Source organism: Carassius auratus, chromosome 32 (assembly GCF_003368295.1).
Source record: "Carassius auratus strain Wakin chromosome 32, ASM336829v1, whole genome shotgun sequence".
Classification (NCBI taxonomy): domain Eukaryota; kingdom Metazoa; phylum Chordata; class Actinopteri; order Cypriniformes; family Cyprinidae; genus Carassius; species Carassius auratus.
The window spans coordinates 28,574,336-28,581,373 of record NC_039274.1 but is presented as its reverse complement, the minus strand read 5'-3'; the positions used below and the strand labels follow the sequence as shown (position 1 = coordinate 28,581,373).

At 37.8% G+C, this 7,038-nt stretch overlaps 1 pseudogene; it reads right to left on the bottom strand.

Annotated features, from left to right (window-relative positions):
- Positions 1-4,848: 4,848 nt before the first annotated feature.
- On the bottom strand, positions 4,849-6,704 carry LOC113052012 (talin rod domain-containing protein 1-like; annotated as a pseudogene).
- Positions 6,705-7,038: the final 334 nt, after the last annotated feature.

Below are 7,038 nucleotides of genomic sequence, written 5' to 3'. Positions count from 1 at the left end.
TCCTGGTGTATGTGAGAGGGCAGTGTGAAAAAAAAAAAAAAAAAAAAACGTCTGGTCCAAGGTCAGCCAAAGGGGAAGGATGAGGAATTTCAGCTCCGTTTGATTTCCTGCCAAACTCTCTCTTTAGCTCTCGGGCTCGGAGGATTTCAGGGTGGTTTCTGCTGAATATTCGGCTAGGGCAGATGTACAGCTAACAGATGGCACAGGACAGTGTATCCTCTCCACACCACTCACATTAATATTACAGCACTCCCAATATACAGTTCATATTACAGTGTGGAAATCACCCTTTTAAAACTCCCTGATATTTCTAGTTAAAAAGAAGCATTTCCATTGACACTTAGAGCAGGAAATGAACTGATCATCAAAGTTCACAAGGTCCTGGAAATGTCAGGAAATATATATTTATACAATATTGTATATAGTTCATATTAGAAATTGATAAGAAGACGTTAATATTAATAATATGTTAGGCTTATTTTCACAGAATTTTCCCAAAGGTCATCGAATGGCCTTTTTTTAAAAATTTGCATAATATTATATGCAGTGTGCGTGTGTGTGTGCACGTGTGTGCGTGTGCGTGTGTGTATGTGCGTGTGTGCATACTTTGTGTGTGTCAAATAAAAAAAAAAACATTATATTTAAAATATATATATATTAATAAATAACTTCTATTTAATGAATCACACAATTATTCTGTTATTAATCAGGATTAATTGCTCCTACCATTACAGTTCGTAATCATACATATATTTTCATACTCATCTCCAAATGAATGCAGAAACAATATAAAAATAGTATATTTAAAATATTTATTCCACGTCATCTTTTTACTATAAATGAAGTCAAGTATCACCTAAACCAATATTGAAGCCTAAATATATAAATATATAAATATATAAATATAGTCTTTCAACAGTAATGCCATCATTTTAATAGACCTAAAATGTTACAGAATATTTTAAAATATACCATTATAAGAGAAATCAAAGCAATCTCCAGCTAAATCCATTATAATAAATCACCTAGCTGTTGCATATGTGTATATAATATAATTTTTTTGTCTGTCCGTATCAGCTCTGTCTGTTTGTATGAGTGCTGTTAGTTACATTTTCCCCACTTAGTTTATTTTGCACATTAATTAAAAAAATAAATTACTAATTTAAACATGGGGCATCAATATTTTTATTGAGGATCAATCCTCTCAATACATTGTCAGTATGGACAGTATTTACACTTTGTTACCTTCCTGAATGAATCAGCTTTGAACCCTGTCTTATATTGTATTGGAAACTGAACATAAATCACCGGTGAATGTATTCTCTGTTACTAAGCCACTATGTAAATATTTAGCTATATGACCTTTAAGCAGTTATTAGCAAAACATTTCTATATTTACCAACTGTGATGCAGATTCCTTAAAATGCTGAAAATGAAACAAGACCTGCCCTTCGCAAACGCGGGCACAATGACCAGGCTGTGTGTTTTATGTGAGCAGAGGGACATCTGATACCACTGGTATCAAATCACACAACACTGACATTTGGCCACGGTTTCCAAGAGACATCACTTCTGACCAAGAGCACAGCTGTTGTTTGACACGCTAAACCTAAACCAACCTATAACAGTAACAGAGTCTTTATCAAGAATGTAGTATGCATTTCGGCTCTCATCCTTAAGTCTTCAACCTCTAATCTACTAAAATTTGTATTTTGTAACCTCTATATCGGCAGATTTATGCCAATTTATGCCAAACAATTGGAAAAAGGTCAAATATTTAAGATTTTATTTGAACTGCATGAAAAATTTACACCCGTTTGACTACTTGTGTTCCTTACCTCTTTCATGTATGTATGACTGACAAATGTGCATTTAGTTTACAGTATGTTTATGTTCAAACTGTGTAATCCACATTAATGCAATTCATTCATTCAATTGATTTATTTTTGCATTGAGTGCATAGCGGATAGGACAGAGCAGGGAAACAAAATTATGTGCGTCAACAAGAAATCCCCCTCACACAGTGCTCTAGCCCCGAGGCGGCATGTGGTTAGATTTGATAAGGTTTTTCCTTATGAGCTCATTCTACTCTCACTACTGGCATCTCATTAGGTCTCAAATGAGTAACAAAGTGTTAATGACACATGAACAAATCCATGGCGCTCTAAAGCTTAGGCCAAAATCCACAGCAGCAAAACTTACCAGGTGTGAGAGTTTATATTAGTGAATTTAAATCGAAGTATTACATTTTGACTCTCATTGTGCATCATTTGTGGCCACAGGCACAAAACAATACCTCTACATTAGTTTTTTTAACAGATGCTTTTATCCAAAGTGTTATTACTTTTCTAAGCGATCGGGGAGTTTTGCCTGGACCAGCACCAATCACATCTAGTTCATGATGTATTTATCTACATTGACAATAATGACTGCTTCTGTGCATATAACATTTAAGCTTTCAGTAAAGCTTTCAGACTTTGGCTTTTCCACGTAAACATGTCAGTCAGTTTTCATTTCAGATGTTCCAAACGTTAACATTGTTCTCCCACATCACCCGTACGTCTGCCTGCTTTTGAGGGTGAGGTGTTTACACTGATAATGAATCTGAAACAGGACACTGGGGGAGACAGACCTTCACAGCACACGAGGAGAACCACTCACATAACAGGCCCAGGGAAGAGCTTGCACTACTCTCCTTTTTGCAGGAAATGGGCGAAACCTGGGCTGAAATTATTTCTCCGACATTTTGTGCTGTGAAGGAAGTGACAACTGATAGAAGAGGTCATTTGGTTTCCTGTTGTGCTGCAACAATTTTATTTTGTTGTTGTTTTTTAGCATGAACAGTATGACAGGAAGGGTCAGGGGGTTTGTAGTTACAACAAATTAGACTGCCAAATTAATATCACAAAAACGTGTGCCGGTCAAATTTAACCTAATATATATATATATATATATATATATATATATATATATATATATATATATATATATATATATATATATATATATATATATATGCATTTTATGCAAAATTCTCAGGACTGTAATTCAAAGCTAAATGTTATATAAATATATTATATTGTATTATATATATTTTTACGACATATATAGTATTTATATAATATCCTGCAAAAAAAATATTTTTCTTATATTTTATTTTGCCTATCTACTATTGATTTCTATCCATAATAAAATTTTGCATTATTTTCTTAACAATCATGCACATTTTCATCCAAAATTCCCATGATATGTATACACACACACACACACACACACACACACACACATATATATGTGATTTATAAAATAAAACTAAATCAAGAATTATAGTACATCAAGAATTGTATAACATGTACAATATTTATATAAATAATAAATATGATAAAAACGTATAAAATAGTAAAATACTTAGTGTCTTACAATATTTTAAACTTTAACCCAATTTAAAGGGAACTGCAGAAATATGCAAAATAATAAATAAATGTTAGATTACAAATTTAGTTACATTTTGGGCTATCTGTGCTTAATTGTGATAAAAAATTGTTTACAGTATTTAAAATATAATTCATACCATCATGTAAATATGCATGAAAAATGTGTTGTCTTTTGTTTTGTTTTTTTATAATATAACATGACACAGCACGTTCTTGATAGGTTTAGTGAGATTAACCTCAACGTAGATTGTGGCATTTACAGTTTGGCTTTCAAAAAAAGGAAAAGACACTTCAAGATTTTCCCATTAATAATACCTGAGATATAAAGCACTTTAACATTTAAATCTGCCCAAATGCTTGAAAGCACTAGTGTGTCTTGCATTAATGGACTTATCAATGCTTTTCTGTCCAGGAAATGTGTGGGATAAACTGCTACACATAAGATGTGCGGCAGCAGAGATAAACATTCCAGACTTCAAACACACGGATGAAGGTAGCAGGAGGCTTATCGAGGACTATAATTAACAAATGGAAAACACCAGGAACTAGTAGAAGATCTACGTAAAAAGAAAGCCCTTTAAAGGCGCCAGGATTATTAAGTTTAGCACATGCATTAAAAAAAAGAAACTCTTTGACAACATTTAATGCTTCAATAAATAAGAGTTTCTTTCACAAAAATGACTGAATCAACATATCAGATTTGCTCTTATTTCTAGTGCTCCTGATTAATAGATTTATTTGCTCTGAGCACATATATTGACGCTTTGCTCATCCAGTGAAAACTTTCAGCCTTTTTTTCGTAGATTTAAAATAATCAAGTATTTAAATCCTTTGACTGAGTCGTCGCACAATAACAGTCATGAGAAACACCGTTTTTAATTACTTGAAATAAATACTCCAGTACATGCATGATAAAAAATAAGGACGTGGGCAAAGGGAAAAAAAAACACAGCACATTAAAATATAATAGTAAGTCTTGTAAATAGTGTAAAACCTATGGCACACACTCACAGCAGCTTTTTACTCATGACAAATTCAAACATGGAATACGAACATCAACATACAATGCTGATGATTTCTACAAATCTCAAAGACATCCATTCAGCTAAACACTGAGGTAAAGACTTTCAGTTTCATTTTAAGGCTTCTGTTGTAAACGACCGCTTTTGGCCATATTATATTCTCAACCGACAGAGATTTTGCAAAAGCTGTCAGTTTTAGTAAAAGCTACTTTCCCCCCAATAACGTCCAGTATGAGAAAAATGATAAATGTGACCTTGAGTAAAGCCGACTGCCATGAAAAGTTAATTTAGATTTATAAACACTACATTTAAAATAAAGGTTCTTAATTGGGATTGATGATTCCATGAAGAACCTTTAACATCCAAATGCAGAAAAGGTTATTTCGTTTTTTTTTTTTTAAATGTTCTTTACACTAGGAATATAAAGATTCTTTTAAGAATCGTTCACTGCAAGGTTCTTTTTTGGAACCCAAAATGGTTTTCCAATGGAATCGTTGGGAAAACCCTTTATGGAACCTTTATTTTTAAGAGTCTATGTCGGGGCGAAACCTGATTAGATTCTTTGGTACTTCAAAATAATGTGCCGGGGAGTTTTAATTCACAGAATGAGAGTTAACTGGCGGTAAAGTTCTAGGAGAGGATCGTTCCCCTTAGTGCCTGAGACAGGAGTGTGCATCCGTCCGAGACGGCGCATGCAGAGTTCCGCAGCCGCTCCCGGTAGACGGGCATCTGGGAGCTGCTCTCGGGATGTTGGAAAATATCCCTGAGGCCCTGGGTAAGGAGCACGCAGGCCGAAACCACGCTCATGGAGCCACCCAGAACAGCTGTCTGCACCCCTTTTCCCTCGGGGGTGATAGTGGCAACTTTGCCGAGGAACTGCGGCTCGGTGGCGAAACCCACCAAGGCGTGCACGGCCTGCACGAGCGGCCCACTGAAGAGGACACAGCGGTTGCGGGTCAACTCACTGGGGCAGGTCTTGAGCTCGCGCATGCACGCCAACAAAGCCGTGGCGCTCGTGCTCATGCACTTGACGCTGGCTTTGAACTGTTCCTTGGCGAACTTGTCCTTGGATTTATCACTGGCCAGAGAAGAGGCGTCCGTGAGCATGGTGAGGTTCTTCAGGATGTTCTGCGAGACTTCCAGAAGGAGCTGTGGAGTCAGGTCGACCAGAGCCGTCAGGCGGAGAACGTTGCACGTTTGCTCCACTTCGTGTCTGCATCGGGTGACTTTGTAGCGGTCAACCAGACCGGGAACGGCAGCCTGCGAGCCCGGGATCTCCACGGCCGCCAGGTATGCGGCATGCGCCGAAAACTCAGTCAGCGAGACCACCAGGTTGCCCATCTCGACCAGTCGGTCCCCGACCTCCACATACTTCCCCATGTTGAGCTGGCTCTGGATTTTGTGAACGATAATCGACAGCTCCTTGGTTTGCGCGATCACCGTGTCGCGACATTTCTCGAACGTCTCTGCTACAGGCATGCCGTCGGTGTTCACCACCGGCCTTGTCTCGCTAGACAGCAGGAGCAGGTCCGCCACCAGCTGCATTTTGCTCTTGCATGCATCACAGATGAATGAAAGTCTTTTTCTTTGTTGCAAGCTGCCGCTAATGACGTTGGTAGAAACCTCACTATCTGATTTTCCCGAGCCACTACTAGCCATAGTAGTGTGGTCACGCTAATGTTCAAAATAAAGATCACAACATACGTTCTCTTGTGCGAACATGTGATTTATGTCATTTTCTTCAGTAAAAAAATTCCCACACCTTTTCAGGGAGAGTGAAACTGGCCAAAAAGTCAATAACGTCCTTCAGGAAAGTGTCCAATTGGGTTTGATTTCTCAAAATGATATGAAACTTCACTCAATGCATGAATAAGGGAAGTACTTTAGAAATATATTGGGATATATATTGTTTTTAAAAAAATACAACATGGGCAAACAGAGGCTGATGAGAGCTGTAATAAAAATATCCCTTCAAATGAAAAACTCAGAATTGCCCAATGTTTAAATAATCTGGTTTTAGGTGTGCATAATGAGAATTAAAAAAAATAAAACAGAATTCACAACTACCTCTGATAAGGTAGGCTACAGTCTGATCAGTTTCACAGGTTGTCAATGTTGCTCCAACAATGCAAAGAAACCAAAACTCTTCAAAAGGAAAGAAAAATAAAAAAGGCTACTGCAGTGCCATGTACAAGAAGATGCCCAGAGGAAGGCAAAGTGCAGGCTGACTTCCAGAATCGCTACTTTAGCTGTGGCGAAATCTGTCATTTCAGGTTTTCTTCGTGTCATGCACATTACATGCATTTAAATACATGTGCTGCCGCGATGTGCTGCTGCTGATATATTGACCGTCCTGCTGACCCGCCGACCGAAGCGGAGACGCGCGCGCGCCCCGCCGCCACTGCACCATCATCCCACGACTCCTCGGATATTCCTAAAAAGTTCCCGAACGACTTTCAGCCGTTTCTTTTTCGTACACAATCCAAGTTCTGCGGGCAAACTCAGTTCCTTATACATATCTATTGTCCATACGCCCTCTCCAGCAGGAAAGCAACGGTTGTCCAGTGGCAGATAGTTTCGCT